Here is a 17,016-nt window from a genome sequence, read left to right as displayed (position 1 = left end):
CCATATAGCACAGATATATTTAATATAAATCTACTATCTGTTATCTGTTTTAAAATATCAGTGATGTTCAACAGGAGGAAAGAGTTTTGAACACAATGACAAATTCTCTTTTCTGTTATACTGTGATGGAAAGATCAAATTTCTTCCTTGCTTAAAATAAATTTTAATATATTAATCAAAAGTAGTTGGATAATTTTTCTCTTTGTTTTAAAGTGAATTTCGTATTTCCCTTTTCCTTTTGTAAGCTTTGGAGTGAACTTTCCTAAGAATTACTGTGAACAGGACAAGATAATGTACAAAACTTGCATCTTCACAACTCAAAAGATTGAAATTGACCAAATGTTATCAGACTCAGAAGACGTGAAATGCTCTCTGGACAAACAGAAGCAAAGGGAGTTGTAGGACTTGAAGCAACCGCAAAGATCGTCTCTTTGCCCTTCCATAGAATTGTAAGTCGACCTGAGGCTTTTCGATTTAAATGTAGAAAAATACATGCTACTCTGAGAATATTTGCTTGAATTTCCAGTTGGAAATGAGGCACCTAAGCCATTTTTAAGGGTTTGAAGGAAATAAAAAGTGCTCATCCGTGGAAATTTTAGTGGACTAATAGAGTATCTTCACGAATAAGTTACATTTGCTGCCTATTTAAGATGTCTTTGAAAGAAGATGATGGCTAGGAAAAATTTTCTTCTCTTCAAATGACTTTAATTAATTTTAGATTGACTTGAATAAGAGTGTTGCCTCATATGATAGAAGATGAAAGAAAACCAGAATCTGGTTCCTGATAAAAATCCCAGACATCGGTTAATATAGCTTGCATTATTCCATTGTTTACATTTAAATTCACAAAACATTTCTTTCAATTTTTATGTCATTTCATTTCAAGGCACCTCTTTTCTTGATAACCTCATCTTGGCGAGGTAGGATGTATATTATTTCATCCATTGTATAGACAGAAAAGCTAAGCTACAGAGATGTCAGGTGATTTGCTGGAACTGATTCTAGATTATAATGTTCTCTTTTTCCTAACACACGATGTCTTTCTATTGAGTGTTTTTCAAACTGGGTCCATGGAGGTCACAGGCTAACCTAATATACACCTATAAATATGTATAAATACACACTCTTGATCATTTGGATGACTACTTTATAACTGAACATTCTCATAAGGTTTCAGCTCCCAAAATTGCATTGGTGTTTTTGTTTTCATTTGTGCCAAGAGAAAGCCAAAGGATTTTAAGGCTTGTTGTCAGAACAAACTCTTGTGATGGTTGAATCAGAGGCAAGCACAGGGAGAACTGAGTCAGCACAAGGTCAGAACTGTCAGAACTATGCCAAATTCAAACAAGCCTGCATTATAGGAATCTGTACCACATGCATTTTTGTTGCTGATGTACTGAGCCGCTTATAATTAACAGCAAGCACGGAAGTAACAGTAAACAATGAAAAAGTATTCTTATTGTGGTTTCAGTAACAATTGGATTAAAAACTGATTTAACACAGATTTTAATAAAACAACAAAGCTAATTTATTTATTTATTTTTCATTTTACTCTTTATTTTTTTATTGCAGTAACATTGGATTATAACATTATATAGCTTTCAGATGTACATCGTAATATATTTTGAATTCTGTGTAGATTACATCATGTTCACCACCCAAAAACTAATTATAGTTCATCACCTCACAGGTGAGCCTAATCACCCCTTTTGCCCTCCCCCCTCCTCACTTCCCCTCTGGTAACCACCAATCCAATCTCCGTTGCTATGTGTTTGTTTGTTGTTATTTTTATCTTCTACTTATGAATGAGATCATACGGTATTTGACTATCTCCCTCTGACTTATTTCACTTAGCATAATACCCTCAAGCTCCATCCAGGTTGTCACAAATGGCTGGATTTCATAATTTCTTATGGCTGAGTAGTATTCCATTATGTATATATACCACATCTTCTTTATCCATTCGTCCCTTGATGGGCACCTATCTTGCTTCCAAGTCTTGGCTATTGTGAGTAATGTTGCAATGAACATAAGGGTGTGTGTATCTTTATGCATTTGTGTTTTCAAGTTCTTTGAATAAATACCCAGCAGTGGAATAGCTGGATCATATGGTAGATCTATTCTTAATTTTCTGAGGATACTCCATGCTGCTTTCCATAGTGGCTGCACCAGTTTGCACTCCCACCAGCAGTGTACGAGGGTTCTCTTCTCTCCAACACTTGTTTCCTGTCTCGTTAATTATCACCATTCTGACCGGAGTGAGGTGATACCTCATTGTAGTTTTGATTTGCATTTCCCTGGTAGCTAATGATGTTGAGCATATTTTCATATGCCTGTTGGCCATCTGTATATCTTCTTTGGAGAAATCTCTGTTCAGATCTTTTGCCCATTTTTAAATTGGGTTGTTAGTTTTTTTGTTGTTGAGCTGTATGAGTTCTTTGTATATTTTGGATATTAACCCCTTATCTGATATATGGTTTGCAAATACCTTCTCCTAATTGTTAGGTTGTCTTTTCGATTTGTTGATGGTTTCCTTTGCTGTGCAGAAGCTTTTTAGTCTGATGTAGTCCCATTTGTTCATTTTTCCTTTTGTTTCCCTTGCCTGGTCAGACATGGTACTTGAAACTATGCTGCTAAGACCGATGTCAAAGAGAGTACTGCTTATGTTTTTTTCTATAAGTTTCATGGTTTCAGGTCTTACATTCATGTCTCTAATCCATTTTGAGTAGATTTTTGTGCATGGTGTAAGGGAATGGTCTACTTTCATTCTTTTGCATGTGGCTGTCCATTTTTCCCAACACCATTTATTGAAGAGACTCGCCTTTCTCCACTGTATGCTCTTGGCTCTCTTGTCGAATATTAGCTGTCCGTAAACGTGTGGGTTTATTTCTGGGCTCTCGATTCTGTTCCATTGATCTGTGTGTCTGTTTTTGTGCCAGTACCATGCTGTTTTGGTTACTATGGCTTTGTAGTATATTTTGAAATCAGGGAGCGTGATACCTCCAGCTAACAAAGCTAATTTAAGTTGAATGAAGTGGATTTATGTAATTATTAAGAGACAATGAATTAAAATTGACATTTGAGGAGTGAGCACTGGCATGTATTAAGAGAGATTATTCTGAACTAGACAATAAAGCCTTGATGTTTTTACACACAATTTTGCATATTCTACTTTTGTGAATAAGTATCTTCTGTATTGGTGTCTTGAAATTAAAATACAAATACAGATTGAAACTAGAAATGGCCAAGAGGGACAACGTTTCTGTTATTAACTTCAATGTTGTTGATTTATTTTCAGCAACTACATATATTACATTAAATTAATATTTGAAAATTGACACACTGCACAAGTGGAACTCTTATGAAATAAATCAACCATATTTTTGTCTTGCATTGTTCCTTAAAGTATATTCGGTGGGGATGAACTTTTCCTTCTACAAGATGATGCATGAGGCCAGGGCTAGCCCCATAGCATATCATAGTCTACCAATTCACTCAAAGGTAATAAAAAGTCCTCTGCCATTTTGAGTTGCAAACACAGTCTCAATTTTATATTTAAAATGGTCTAGTTCAATATATTAGGTGGCACGTCAATCAGAAGTCAAAAGTGAGACCTCTAGTCAGTATATACAACACACACAAACACACACACACAGACACACAGGCACAGACACACACACAGCTACAGGTGGTAGACATGAAAGCCAGCATGGGGCAGGAGGAGAGGGCAAGTTCTTTACTCCTTCCCTTCCCCCTTTCCCACAGCTTCTAGTGGCCTCAGGACTGGCATGAGAAAGGATGAGGAAGAGGGGGCCCAGGAAAGTTCTTACTTGTCTGGTAGCTTTCTGTCATAAACTTGCTTTGGGATCTTGGAGCCTAGAAGAAATTTAACATGATCCTCTTGGCTCCCCCAGGACTCTTTGAGGCCTCCCATCGGGCCGCTCCTTGGCCTGGACGATGTGCCTCTCCTTTTCCCTTGGTTCTACAAAGGTCCACTCTACACACTCTCGTTGCTGGAGTACGCTTGCCCTCCCAGTTGGTTCTCCTGAACCGTGAATTAAAATGCCTTCAGTTCTGCTCCTGCTCCCTCATGACCCACATCTATTCCATGGGAAAACTTATGTTCTCTTTAGCCCACAATAAGTGTGCTAATGGTTGTCACACCAGACATGCGAGCGGCTTTTGCCAAAGCAATGCTTCTTGACCTTTTTATGTAAGGCACACATGGAAAAGGATAATATTTATGTGGACTGCTGGGGTAAATTGGAAGGGATTTAGGGGTGTTATTTTAAGACAAATAGAATTCAGGCAGATGGAAAGTGCCTAAATTGTATAAGTTCTTGTAAATTATTTTTTAAAATATTGCGAAAACTTCTACTTACTCCATGAAGATAAATTTTGAATATCAACTTTAAATTTGGCAGTTCCTGATCAGGAATTTTAATGAGGATCTCTTAAAGTCCTTGTAGGACAGCTTTGAGGAGAAAATGAATGAATAGGTAATAACAAATTTCAGAAGAGAGTGGATTGCTTCTCTCATTAATGGAAATTCTTTTCTCATCATCAACTGGATTTTGGGTGATTCAGTCTCTTTATTGTATCTTAAGGGTACAATCATTCTTTACACTTCCTTTTCTTTCTTTCACTGTTGAAATTTCAATTGGAATTCAAATCCAACTAAACATTTTCACATCAATTATTTCAAATTTATAATGATGTTCTATTATACTTTATAATATTTCCTAAAGGATTCAGTTATCTTATTAACTAAATATTAGTAGAGAAACTTTTAATCTCATTTTCAAAGGTTCTTCAAAATTTCACAGACTCATCGCAATTTTTTGATTAAGTTCATTCAAGTGGTCAAAAAATATCAGCTAATAAAATTTTTATTGTTTTAAACCTATAATTATTCTTTCGTATATCTACAGAATGAAAGCCATTCTTAGATTAATTTTTTTCTTTTAGCTCATAAACTCTTGAAAAATGCCTCTTCTGCACAGCCGAAGCTCGTCAGCCCGAGACAGCAGAGGGTGTCTGACTTTATTCTTCACTTGAAGTTGAGATCAGACGAAACATTAAAAGTTTGGATTCATTAGATTCTCCATTTTGGTAACATTCAATGTGGAATTTGATCTACTGGCAAACTTTTCTTTCTTTCTTTGTTTCTTTCTTTTTTTTTTTTGAGGAAGATTAGTCCCGAGCTAACTGCCAATCCTCCTGTTTTTGCTGAGGAAGACTGGCTCTAAGCTAACATCCATGCCTATCTTCCTCTACTTTATACATCGGACACCTACCACAGCATGGCTTTTGCCAAGTGGTGCCATGTCCACATCTGGGATCTGTACTAGTGAACCCTGGGCCACTGAGAAGTGAAACGTGAGCACTTAACCACTGCGCCACTGGGCTGGCCCCTACAGGCAAACTTTTATATATGAGAAGTTCTCTGTGAGTCAAACAATGCATTATTCAAGCCTCAGGTTTTTTAGCTCTTGATGTGGAACAGGCTTGTCATTGCAGCCACATCATCAGTGCGCAAATTCACCCAGTGTTTGTGTAACACCTTATTTCCTTCGAGTGTTCATTCGCCACTTTGATACCTTCTCCTCAGTTTGTTTTGACTCCTCTTTGCAGAACAAATAATATTCTTTCAAACATGGCTCCTCAGGGACTCATGCTTTTAACTATTTACAGTTACTAATGTCTGTAAACCTATCAATTCACAATAACATCTTTGATTTTATAATCTTCTGGATAAATGTGGCTTTTGTTTCACTTGATATGATGCTATTTTGTTGATTAATGGTATTATTTGAAAGGAGCTTCTTTTTATTTCTTATGTTTAACTGGCTCCAAATGTAGAATTAACACATTCCAAAAACTTATTAAAATGAGAAATTCTGCAAATTGGGTGAGACAGTTAATTGATTTTAGTAATTAATAGCCTGCTCTTAGGATTAGCCTACTAAATTTAGTAGAATTATCTTACTAAATCTGAACAGACAATGTTGTAATGTAACTGATCACGTAAAAGAGTTTGTTTCTTATTTGACACTTGCAGTGGCTTAAAAATGCCATTTTTTCTTCTTTGGATGGATATTTTCTGTTAAGATATCAAAGCAGTTTGTCTCAATCGCTTCATTTGAGAACTTTTCCATTTCAATAAGATATTTAGGCTGAGGAAGAGAAGAACTGTTGGATCACATACATACACCCTTTAACCTTGACCTTGCTAAAATGCTGGCAAAATGCAGGAATATTCGTCTTCTAACTCACATGGTTGAGGTATGCTGCAGCCGATGGCATGATTGCATGCTGATGAAACCTTGGTGAATTATCCTTCTTAATCACAACGTTATCCTGCAAAGCAATGGCTAAATGAATGAGATCAATAATCACTCCTTTATTGATCAGCTCAATAGTCATAGAATCCTTTCGGAGTTTTGTTCTCCTCTGTACAACTCTCAACTTTATTGGTATAGTTATTACCTGTTTTTTTCCCCTGAAATTTATGTCATATATAAATTCTTCTTTTTCTTTTTATCATTAGATCAACCACATTTGGTATTATTTTGATTCCATGAAGACTTCCTTAGTGTTGTGTCAAAAAGATTATAATTCCATGACAGTCCAAGAGAAATGAAATTAATAAGGAGTCAAGAAATGATCCATGTACTACAGTAACAGCGGTCATTTTTCTGTATCCAAGGCTTACCCTAAGTAAAGACTTAGGAATATTAGCTGGAATCACCTTGTTCTTAAATACCATAGTTGAAGATATCTAAATTATGAGTAATTTTTCCCTAAAGTGTACATCAGGATTCTGATAAACTGGTAGATTACTTCAAAAGAAATCCTATAGTTTGGAAGGGGTATTTTCTCACCATTGTCTTTGGATCTTGTGTTGAATTTGGCATTGCTTGCAAGTGCTGCAATTTATTTGCTTATAATTTCTCAGAGGGGAGCAAATGCAATGATGATGGCCTCTAATATGACTTGAATAATTCCTGCTCAAATCTGTGATTAATTATTTTTATAAGCGTAAAGATGTTCTAGAATCTCCTGGACCATATGGTAAGAAGGCTGAGCCTAAAGGTGGTACATAATATTTTTAGAGTATCATACTTCAGACTCATTGGGATCTCACAGTTTTCTGTAACAGTTTTTTTTTTTTTAAGATTTTAATTTTCCTTTTTCTCCCAAAGCCCACCAGTACATAGTTGTGTATTTTTAGTTGTGGGTCCTTCTAGTCGTGGCATGTCGGACGCCGCCTCAGCATGGCTTGATGAGCGGTGCCATGTCTGTACACAGGATTCAAACTGACAAAACCCTGGGCCACCGCAGCGGAGTGCATGAACTTAACCACTCGGCCACAGGGCCGGCCCCTCTCTGTAAGGTTGTTAGCTAGCATCCAAGAATTCTGTTTCTTGTCAGCTCTAGAAGCAGGGACAATCTGACTCTCAACTTCTGCCTTTAGCACTGTAGACAGCAGTTTACATGCCGTTTATCTGGGTGATGCAATTTGGGGGGTTTGAAGCTCATTATTAACCATTATGCAAGCCATGCTTTGAAAACTGTTTATACCAGCATTTTGGATTTTTGTTGTATTCCTGGATCACTCTAATAAGAACAGCCATGATATTGAATCAAAAAGTTATAACTTTCACAAATAAGAGGATTTGTCTTCGTTAATATTTGCCAAAAACTTGAGGTTCACTGGTTCTAGTAGCTTTGCACTATATGAATAAAGTTTTCCAGAAATGGCTGGATGCCTTGAGAATGAGGAGCCTTAAGAAGCTGCTCCAATGACTCCACAGCAATTAAAGCACAGCTAGGGTGATGTCTGACAACATCTCTGTTCAGTCTTTCTGGAGGATTGGAACTGTTTCAGTCCAGTTTCTCTGAAGCAGATATGGCATAAATTGCCTCTTGTCAGCCTTGACAGGGCCATTTTGTGGACCTTGAGGGAATGTGTTGCCCATCAAGCATGTGTAATGAGGACACAAAGCACGACAGATGAGCCTATTCTGGCCTGGGAGCCAGAGCCACACTAGCTGCTGGTCAGAAGCTCAATGGCGTTATGTCCCCTTGATGGGCAAGTGTCAGATCAAGGTACTCCAGACAAGGTGTAGGGCTAAGGCATAGGTGCAGTCTTCTCCGTACACGACAGGAAACTGAGTGCAGAAGCAGCTGTGGACCAGCAACCTGCCGTGTAATGCACTGGATGGTCTTGCACTCATGGACCTCGGCAGGCCGGCAGGCTCCACATACCTGCACACCTTGTTTGTTTGTTTTTATCTTGAAATTTTGAACTTCTGATTTGTTATGTTCTTTCATATCTATTAGGTCACGTTAATTCTATTTAATTTGTGCTGGAGTGTTGTATTCTAGTATTTTTTGTTTCCTGGATTTTTTTCTTTTTCTTTTTTTCCTCTCTTCTCCTGGTTCTTTGATACCATCTTGTTCCGTTAGGGCCCTTATCTTCAGCTGCTTTCTTCCTCTATTTGCAAAGCCTCCAAGGACCACCACTTGAAGATTCCTTCCTTTCTCCCGCAGGCAGCACCTTCCTGAGAGCCTCCTCAGGTCCCATACACATGGTGACCCCTTTCCTTTAACCCCCCAGTAGCCAGGGCTCTGATCCACCAGGTCTCACACCATCTCTGGGTAATTCTCCTTGAGGGAAGGACTCTCCCTCTGGGGTGTCCTCTTTGGTGTTGGCCGTGCTCCAGCACCACTGTAGCTCCAACCCGCTACATTGACTTCTAGACCCTGCAAGCCCTGCAATCTGAGTGCAGCACCAGGCTCCAGAACAACCCCCCGGTCTCTGGTGTTTCATTCCTCACATGTGTAAATTGAAGACATTTGTGGTATTTTCTGTCTTCTAATTGTGCAGTAGGCATAAGGGCTATGGGTGATTTTATTTGCTTTCCTTCTTGATCTGTATGATTTTTGTAAGTTGTGTGAGAGAGATTCAGTTTTATGTGACTGTCATTATCCTATGGAAACTCAAAAGCCTCAATTATCTTTGAGAAGAAAAGTAACCGTAATCTAGAAAGATCAATTGTTAAGAACGTATGTTATCTCAAACCACTTTTATACCCTTTTATATCAATATCATTCTCTGAAAACCTTCAGAGAAAAATAGTCATTTCAACATGTGTGGATCAAAACAGCCTGTTTTGTAGTTGCTTTCAAGTGTCACTTTCTTCACCCTCTGTCTTACACATACCTTTTAATTTGGATTTAATCTATAAAATGCTGAAAATAACCTGGTGTTAATTGGCTGTGATACAGTATTTAACAAATTTTGGGGTCATTTGTTTGGAGAAAATCAGAATTGGAATTCATAGAGCTTTGTTAATTGCTGACCGCCCTTGCAGAAAGAAAAGGGACAGGGACCATCACAAATGTTGCTTTTCTTCTGGTAGCCTAGGAGATGAAAATCCTATTTACACTAGAACCATAGAACTCTATGAGTTCATATGTTTGAATTATTTCAGCCTGCATTTTTACTTCCAATGTAACCTCAGGTTCAATACTTTTTCCTTGGAAAATGCAATTTTAAAGATATTACTATAGCTAGGCATTATATTTTTCAAATCTAATTCCATACTCAGTGTATGCTAAAGATATACTGATATTGAGGGAATTTAATTTTGAGCTTATTCAGGGTCTTTTTCAAAACCTATTGTTCACTGAAAGAAAATATTGCTTGAGTCTAACTGAAATAAAAAGATGCTTCAAATGTATTTAGCTTTTTAAAAACTATCCTAATGTATCTTTAACCTTAAAAATAATTTTAATATTTAGATTGGTTTTGTTCAGAGATTATTTTCATAGAGCGCAACTATGCCAATTATTCTCTAGTGCTTTTTGTAATCATTTAACACATTAAAAAATATTCAGAACGAAATCACTATAATCAAATGTTCCATTTATACTGATCTTCTCCTCCAAGAAAATTAGCATTTCTGTGTCATAGAAGAAGCTGTCTGATATACTCTCATAAACACCCAACATTCCAATCAATAGAAAACTATTGACTCATATTATATGTAAGGTGCTGCAAAGGATGGAAAGACAAATGCAACGTATGTCCTACCTTTGAGGGGCTGATAGTTTAAAAGGAGATAATCAAGGACTTAAATAGTTAAAAACGTGTGAATATGGTACAGCCACTATGGAAAACAGTATGGAGATTTCTCAAAAAGTTAAAAATAGAAATACCCTATGACCCAGCCATCCCATTACTGGGTATCTATCCTAAGAACCTGATATCAGATATCTCAAGAGTCCGTTGCACCCCTATGTTCATCGCAGCATTATTTACAATAGCCAAGACGTGGAACCAGCCTACATGCCCAGAAACTGATGATTGGATAAAGAAGATGTGGTATATATACACAATGGAATACTACTCAGCCATAAAAAAAGACAAAATTGGCCCATTCACAACAATGTGGATGGACCTCGAGGGCATTATGTTAAGCGAAATAAGTCAGTCAGAGAAAGACGAACTCTATATGACTCCACTCATAGGTGGAAATTAGTATATTGAGAAGGAGATCTGATCGGTGGTTACCAGGGAAAAGGGGGGGTGGGGGGAGGGTACGGAGGGGGAAGTGGTGTACCCACAACATGACTAACAAAAATGTACAACTGAAATTTCACAAGCTTGTAATCCATCATAACATTAATAAAAAAAAAAAAAAACGTGTGAATATGAATCTTACCATAATAAAGGGAGAAATAATATATTAAGGAAGGACAAAAGAGATACCAATCATTTCTGAGAGGGAAAATTAGGAGATTAGGAAAGCATTTAAAAAAGGTAAGCAGTATAGAGTAACAACTAGTAAGGAGTCAGACATATGATTTAATACTTAATGTTTGCAAGATGAGTAATAGTAATAGTGAAACATGTATTGAATGTTTACTACTTTTTAGGCCCCTTGCTAAATGCTGCACATGTATTATCTGCTGTAGTCCTGTTATCAATTGTAGAGATTGTTATTATAATCTCAAATTTACAGATGAGAAAACTGAAGGTTGGAGAAGTTAAGCAACTTGTTCAGGGTCACACAGAAAGCAAGATTTGAAGCCAGGAGCTGGGCTTTTAACTGCTCTAATCTACTGCCTCCCTATTATAAGTGTAGACAAGTTGGCCTCTTTGAACTCCAATTTCCTCAATTTTAAAGTGAGGATAAGAACACTCGCCTCACTGGTTTGTTAAAGATTGAGCAAAATAATCTTTAGAAAACCGCTAGTCTGGTGCATGGAATAATTGCTCAAAAATGTTGGTAAAAGTATTATTGACAGCTTAGGAAAGACTAAAATTTGAGATGAAGCTTGAAGAACATGTGAAGTGCGGGTCGGAAGGGAGCTCAGTGAAAAAGATGGAAGAACACAAAACAAAGACTGAAGAAGAACCAGTATGGGGCTGGAGCACAGGTATAATGAGAGATTGCTAAATTGATACCTTCCTGAGTAAAGTCTTGTGTCTGTTTGGAATATTTATCTTTCAAGTGTTCAAAACACCGACTCAACTGACAAAGTAAAAATTAATAAGTTAAATGGTCCTGGGGGAGATCCTCTGGATACAGGTTCAGCTTGATCTAGGACTCAAACACCATCTCCAATCTAATCTTTCAGCTTTGCTTTCTCTGTATGTGCTCTGTGTGCAGCTGGCTCTCTTGACTGGACAATGACGGAGCTGCAGCAGTCCTAAGCCACTTATTGTCATAGCACCAAGCCCAGCAGAAAAGAGTCCAGCAGATGCAGCCGAAGTCTTGAGGTTCCTCTTGGTTTGACCAGATTTAGTTTCCTGGTTTACTTTCTTTAGTTTTTCTCAAAGCTAATGGGATTGTCAGAGGAATGGAATATTCAGAGTCCACTTCTGTAATTGGGAGCAGAGTAAATCTCAGTAAACCAGATGACTAAAAATAGGGGATGGATTGTCGCTCAAAAGGGAATGAGGTACTCTTACGAGGGATGAGGAGGAATGGTTGCAAGTTGCCCTTATAGGTCTTTAGTCAAAGGCTGATAGTGCATTTTATGATAAAGAATCGTTGAAGATGGTTTTAATTTTATTATTTTTATTTTTTAAAATGGAGGAGTGATATGGTAGGAGGCTCTGTGAAGTGATCTGCTAACAGTGTGAGTATGTGTTTAATGGAAGAAGCCTGGAGAACTGGAACTTGGAAGCTATTGAAATATGGGTAAGAGATAATGAGACCTAGCATGGTAACAGTGAATGTGAAACAGATACTCCAGAGGCTGAGACCAGAAAGCTTGACAAGTGATTGGATGCAGTGCATCTGGTAACGTGCATGAAATAATTATGGATAATCTGTTGGAGTTAGATTCTAAAGCTAAAGACAGACTTTGGGGAACTAACTAAATTGAGGTTGCAAGATAAAAAAGAAGAGCTTGAGAAGGAGGAGCCAGAGAAAAAAAGAAGAGAATCAAAAGCCAATCATTTTAAAATTAGGAGAATGGGATCTGGAATCAGTCTTGGACTCAAATACTGGCGCTACCACTTACTTATGACCTCAGGAAAATTATTTCTTCTCTTTTTGCTTTGGCTTTAACCACAACTCAGGGACAATGATAGCACTTATTTCAGAGTGCTGAGATTAAATGAGATCATATATGCAAAGTGGCTATGGAGATGCATTGAGTAGAAACTGCTCAAACGTGTTAGCTGTCAAAATAAATATGCAGTAGAAAGTTTTAGAAAGGGAATTATCCATACTATCAACTGCTAGAAAAATATGAAAAAAAAATGCCCCTTGGTGATTTATAGACCTTGTGATTTTTAACAGGACAATTTCTAACAGGGTTAAGGTCATACTGGCGATAGGTTAGGGTGTTTTGAAAAATAGAAACTATAAATTGTGGATTAATGAAGTTTTTAGCAAAAGGTAAAAATTAAATATGAGGAGCTGACGTGAATTCATAATAACAGCTTAAGTATTACAAATTTGTAATTTCAATTATAATTTCAGTAGCAATTTATATAATAATTGCAATATAATGGCTACTGATGTGCATTATAAAACTATTTTGGGTCAATATAATTTAATAATAAAATAGAATGAAATAACAGTTGATACAGAATCTGTAAGTCAGTGTTTGCAGTGTGAAACTTGGGCAGAAATGCAGATTCAAAGGCACTAACCGAGAAATGTTGAATCAGAATCTCGGGGGGTAGGACCTGGAAATCTGTATTTTGAACAAGGCGTTTTCCAGATTCTTCTTATGCACAATAGGTTTTGAGACCCTCTCCTCTAATGCAGTATGATTGTGCTTCACATAAAGTAACTGAAAAATAAATCTAGTGAGTGAATGCCTTCAAAGAACTGCCACCCAGAGGGCACTCCTTCATTAAGAAGTTGTCATTAAACGCAGAGAACCACCAGCCCCAGAAGCTCCTAGAAGAGCAAAACGGTACGGTATAGAACTTTTATTATCCAACTTATATAAAATATTCTACTCCGACCATGATACTGCCAGCGACCATATTTTGAGCCTTCACAGGGCTATTAAACACTTCACATGCTTTATATTGCTGAATCATCTACACAAGCCCATAAAAAATGATCAGTTTTTGGAAGTGGAAACAGAGGATTAGGAAATTAAAGTTTAAGAATTTTATTTCCTTGCCCAAGCTCTCATAGCTGGTAGGTGGTGGAACCCAGAGCCATCTCACTCCAGAGCCCAAACTCTGACCCACAGTGCTGTACTATCTTGCATTCTGTCAAAAACAGCAGAGCTGGAGTCCAGAAGAGCAACAACACTGCCAAGCAAATAAGTCACTAAAGCAGAGAGAATTTCCACATAAAGGAGATTTTGCAACACTCTGATAAAATGGACCTTTGGGGGATTTTTTTCCATCAAAAATATAAATAAAGCTGTCTTCATTCCTCGTTGGGGCTACCAGAACTGTCCATTTTGATTAAATTCCAAAATTGCTACTGTATGACAACAGGGGAATGTTAATTTGTATGAAGGTGATCAAGAAATAACGTAAGATAGAAAATATATTGCCATAAATCATTTACATAAAATAAAATGCACAAGTCTTAAGTGTACTACTCAATTAATTTTGGCAAATTTCATGCCTATGTAACTATTACCTAGATCAGGATTTAGGATATTTCTATTAGTCTAGAAAATTCCCTGGGGCTGCCATTAAGTCATTCTACACTCCTTTAGAGGCAACTGCTATTCTGATTTCTTCATCTTAGCTTAATTTTGTATATTCTTGAAATTCATATAAGTGGAATAACCAATAGTATTCTTTTCCATCTGTCTTCTTTTGCAGAACATAATGTTCTTGAAATTGGCCCATGTTGTTGTGTGTATCAGAAGTTAATTCCTTTTTAAAGCTGGGTACTATTTTACTGTATATATACCAAAGTTTGTTTATTCATTCTCCAGTTTTTGATTGCTCTGAATGTAGTTGCTGTGAATCTTTGTGTATGAATCTTTTTGTAGAAATACATTTTCATTTTACTTAGGTAAATGCCTAAGAGGGCAATTGCTGGATCATATGGTAGATATATGTTTAATTTTATGTCATGGCTAAACACATGTCCAAAGTGGTTGCTCATTTTACACTCCCACCAGCAATAACGAGAGTTGCACTTGCTCCACACGCTCACCAATATATATTATTGAAAGTCCTTTTAATTTTATCCATTCTAGTGTGGGTGAAAAGTAATATCTCATATGCTTTTAATTTATATCTCCTTGATGGGCAATGATGTGCATCTTTTTGTGTGATTATTGGCCATTCGTTAATCCTCTAATTTTTTTTTTTTTTTTAGAGAAGGGTCTGGTCAAAGCATTTGCCCATTTTTAAATTTAGTTTTTTTCCTTATTAACTTGCAATTGTTCTTCATATATTCTGGATGAAAAAAAATATGTATGATATTCCTCAGTATGCATCCTGTATTTTAATTTTCTTTATCAGTGTCTCCTGAAAAGTCAAAAATTTTAATCTGATGAAGTTGAATTTATTGATTTTTTTCATGGATAATACTTTTGGTTTCTTGCCTAAACATTCTTTGCTACATAAGGTAATGAGGAATTTCTCTTATAGATTCTTCCATAAGTTTAATATTTTTAGTTTTTATATTTAGGCCTCTAATCTGTTTCTAATTAATTTTTTATTTTGGTGTTAGGAAAATGGCATAGTTTATTTTTTCCCACATTGATATCCAGTCGTTTCAGCACTATTTACTTAGAAGACTATCCTTTCCTCCATTGAATTATGTTGTTGACTTTATCCAAAATCATTTCACCATCTATGTGTGGGTCTACTTCTGAAGTCTCTAGTCTATTGATCTACACATATGTTTTTAAGCTAATGCAAAACTTTCTTGATTACTGTGAGTTTAGAGTAAGTCTTGAAATAAGGTAGTATAAGTTCTCTAAATTTGTCCTTCTTTATTGAAGGTGTTTAGCTATTTAAGATCTTTTTAATTTTCATAAAAATCACCTTATCAATTTATACAAAAAAGTTTATTGGAATTTTCGTTGGTATTGCATTGAATTTATAGATAATTTTGGGGTGAATGGATATATTACCAATATCCAGTCTTCCAATTTATGAGTATGGCATAACTCTCCATTTATTTAGATATCCTTTAACTTCTCTTGGTGTATGTAGTTTTCAGTTTAGTGGCCTTGCATATTCTTCATAAAGTATATTTCTGAATATCTTATGTTATTGGATGACATTATAGGATTTTAAAACATTTTACTTAACAATTGCTTATTTCATGAATATAAAATCAAATTTTTGTGTATTTCCCTTTTATCCTGTGATCTTGCTAAATTCACCCATTAATTCTAGCAGTTTTTGGCAGGTTTTTTGGGACGTTCTACATAGAACTCAAGCTGTCTGCTATCCCTTCTATTATTTCTGATATTGATAATTTGTATTTTCTCTTTTTATATCTTGAATAAATTGCTAGGAGTTTATCAGTTTTATAATCTTTTCAAAGAATCAACATTGCTATAGATACATTCCATAAATTTGATATGTTCTGTTCTCATTATCACTAAGTTTGAAATCTTTTCTAATTTCCCTTGTGACTTACATTTTGACCCATGGGTTATTTGGAAATGTGTTTTAAAATGTCTAAATAGAGGAGAGGTGTCAAGATGGTGGCATAGGCAGACTCTGATCTCACCTCCTCCCATGGACACAACAAATTTACAGCTACTCTGGGAACAATTGCCTCTGAGAGAGAACTGAAAATTGGATAAAAAGAACCCCCACAACAAGGGACAGTTGTGACTGAGGTGGAAGAGGCAGAAATTCCTTTCTGGAGAGAAAAAATGCCACCTTCACAAGCTGTGGTGCTTCCTGGCCAGCCAGGAGCAAACCTAAGGTACACAGCCTTCCCTGGAGGAGAGGGGGACCTAAGTAGGGGAGCATTACTGCTATAAGCATCCTTTGTACTCAGTACAACTGAGACAAGTGTCATAATATCTGGCTTTGCTGGCTACTAACAGCAATGGGGAATTACCCCCAGAAAAGCTATTGGACATAAGAGAAAGAAAGCCAGCTGTTAAAGGGCCCATGCACAAATTCACCTATTTTGGAAGGCAACCTAAAATGACCAGGAAGAAAGGTGCAGTGTCCTTTGTTGGAAAGAGACTCACCTGATAGGCTCTAGGTGCATTTCAGTGAGAGGTGAGACCTCTCCAGGGACTGAGACGTTGGCAGCAGCTGTTGTTGTGACCTAGTACAGGTGTGCTGACACAGACGCTGGCAGACACCATTGGAGTTCTTCCCCTGGCCTGTTAGTCCAGGGTCTGCCCCACCCACTAGAGCACGGATTTAATCCAGCTCAATCAGGGAAGGCAGCCTGCCCTATGGACTGGCCCCGCCCAACAGTAAGCCCTCAGATAACTTGTGGGCCTGCCTAGGTTGGGTGCCTTGATCCTCTGCAGCTGGGTGAGTGGTTCTGCCTCTGCAGGACAGGGTGTGTGTGAGGAGTG

Source organism: Equus asinus, chromosome 22 (assembly GCF_041296235.1).
Source record: "Equus asinus isolate D_3611 breed Donkey chromosome 22, EquAss-T2T_v2, whole genome shotgun sequence".
Taxonomy (NCBI): domain Eukaryota; kingdom Metazoa; phylum Chordata; class Mammalia; order Perissodactyla; family Equidae; genus Equus; species Equus asinus.
The sequence above is the reverse complement of the archived record's forward strand: the minus strand, read 5'-3'. Positions refer to the sequence as shown.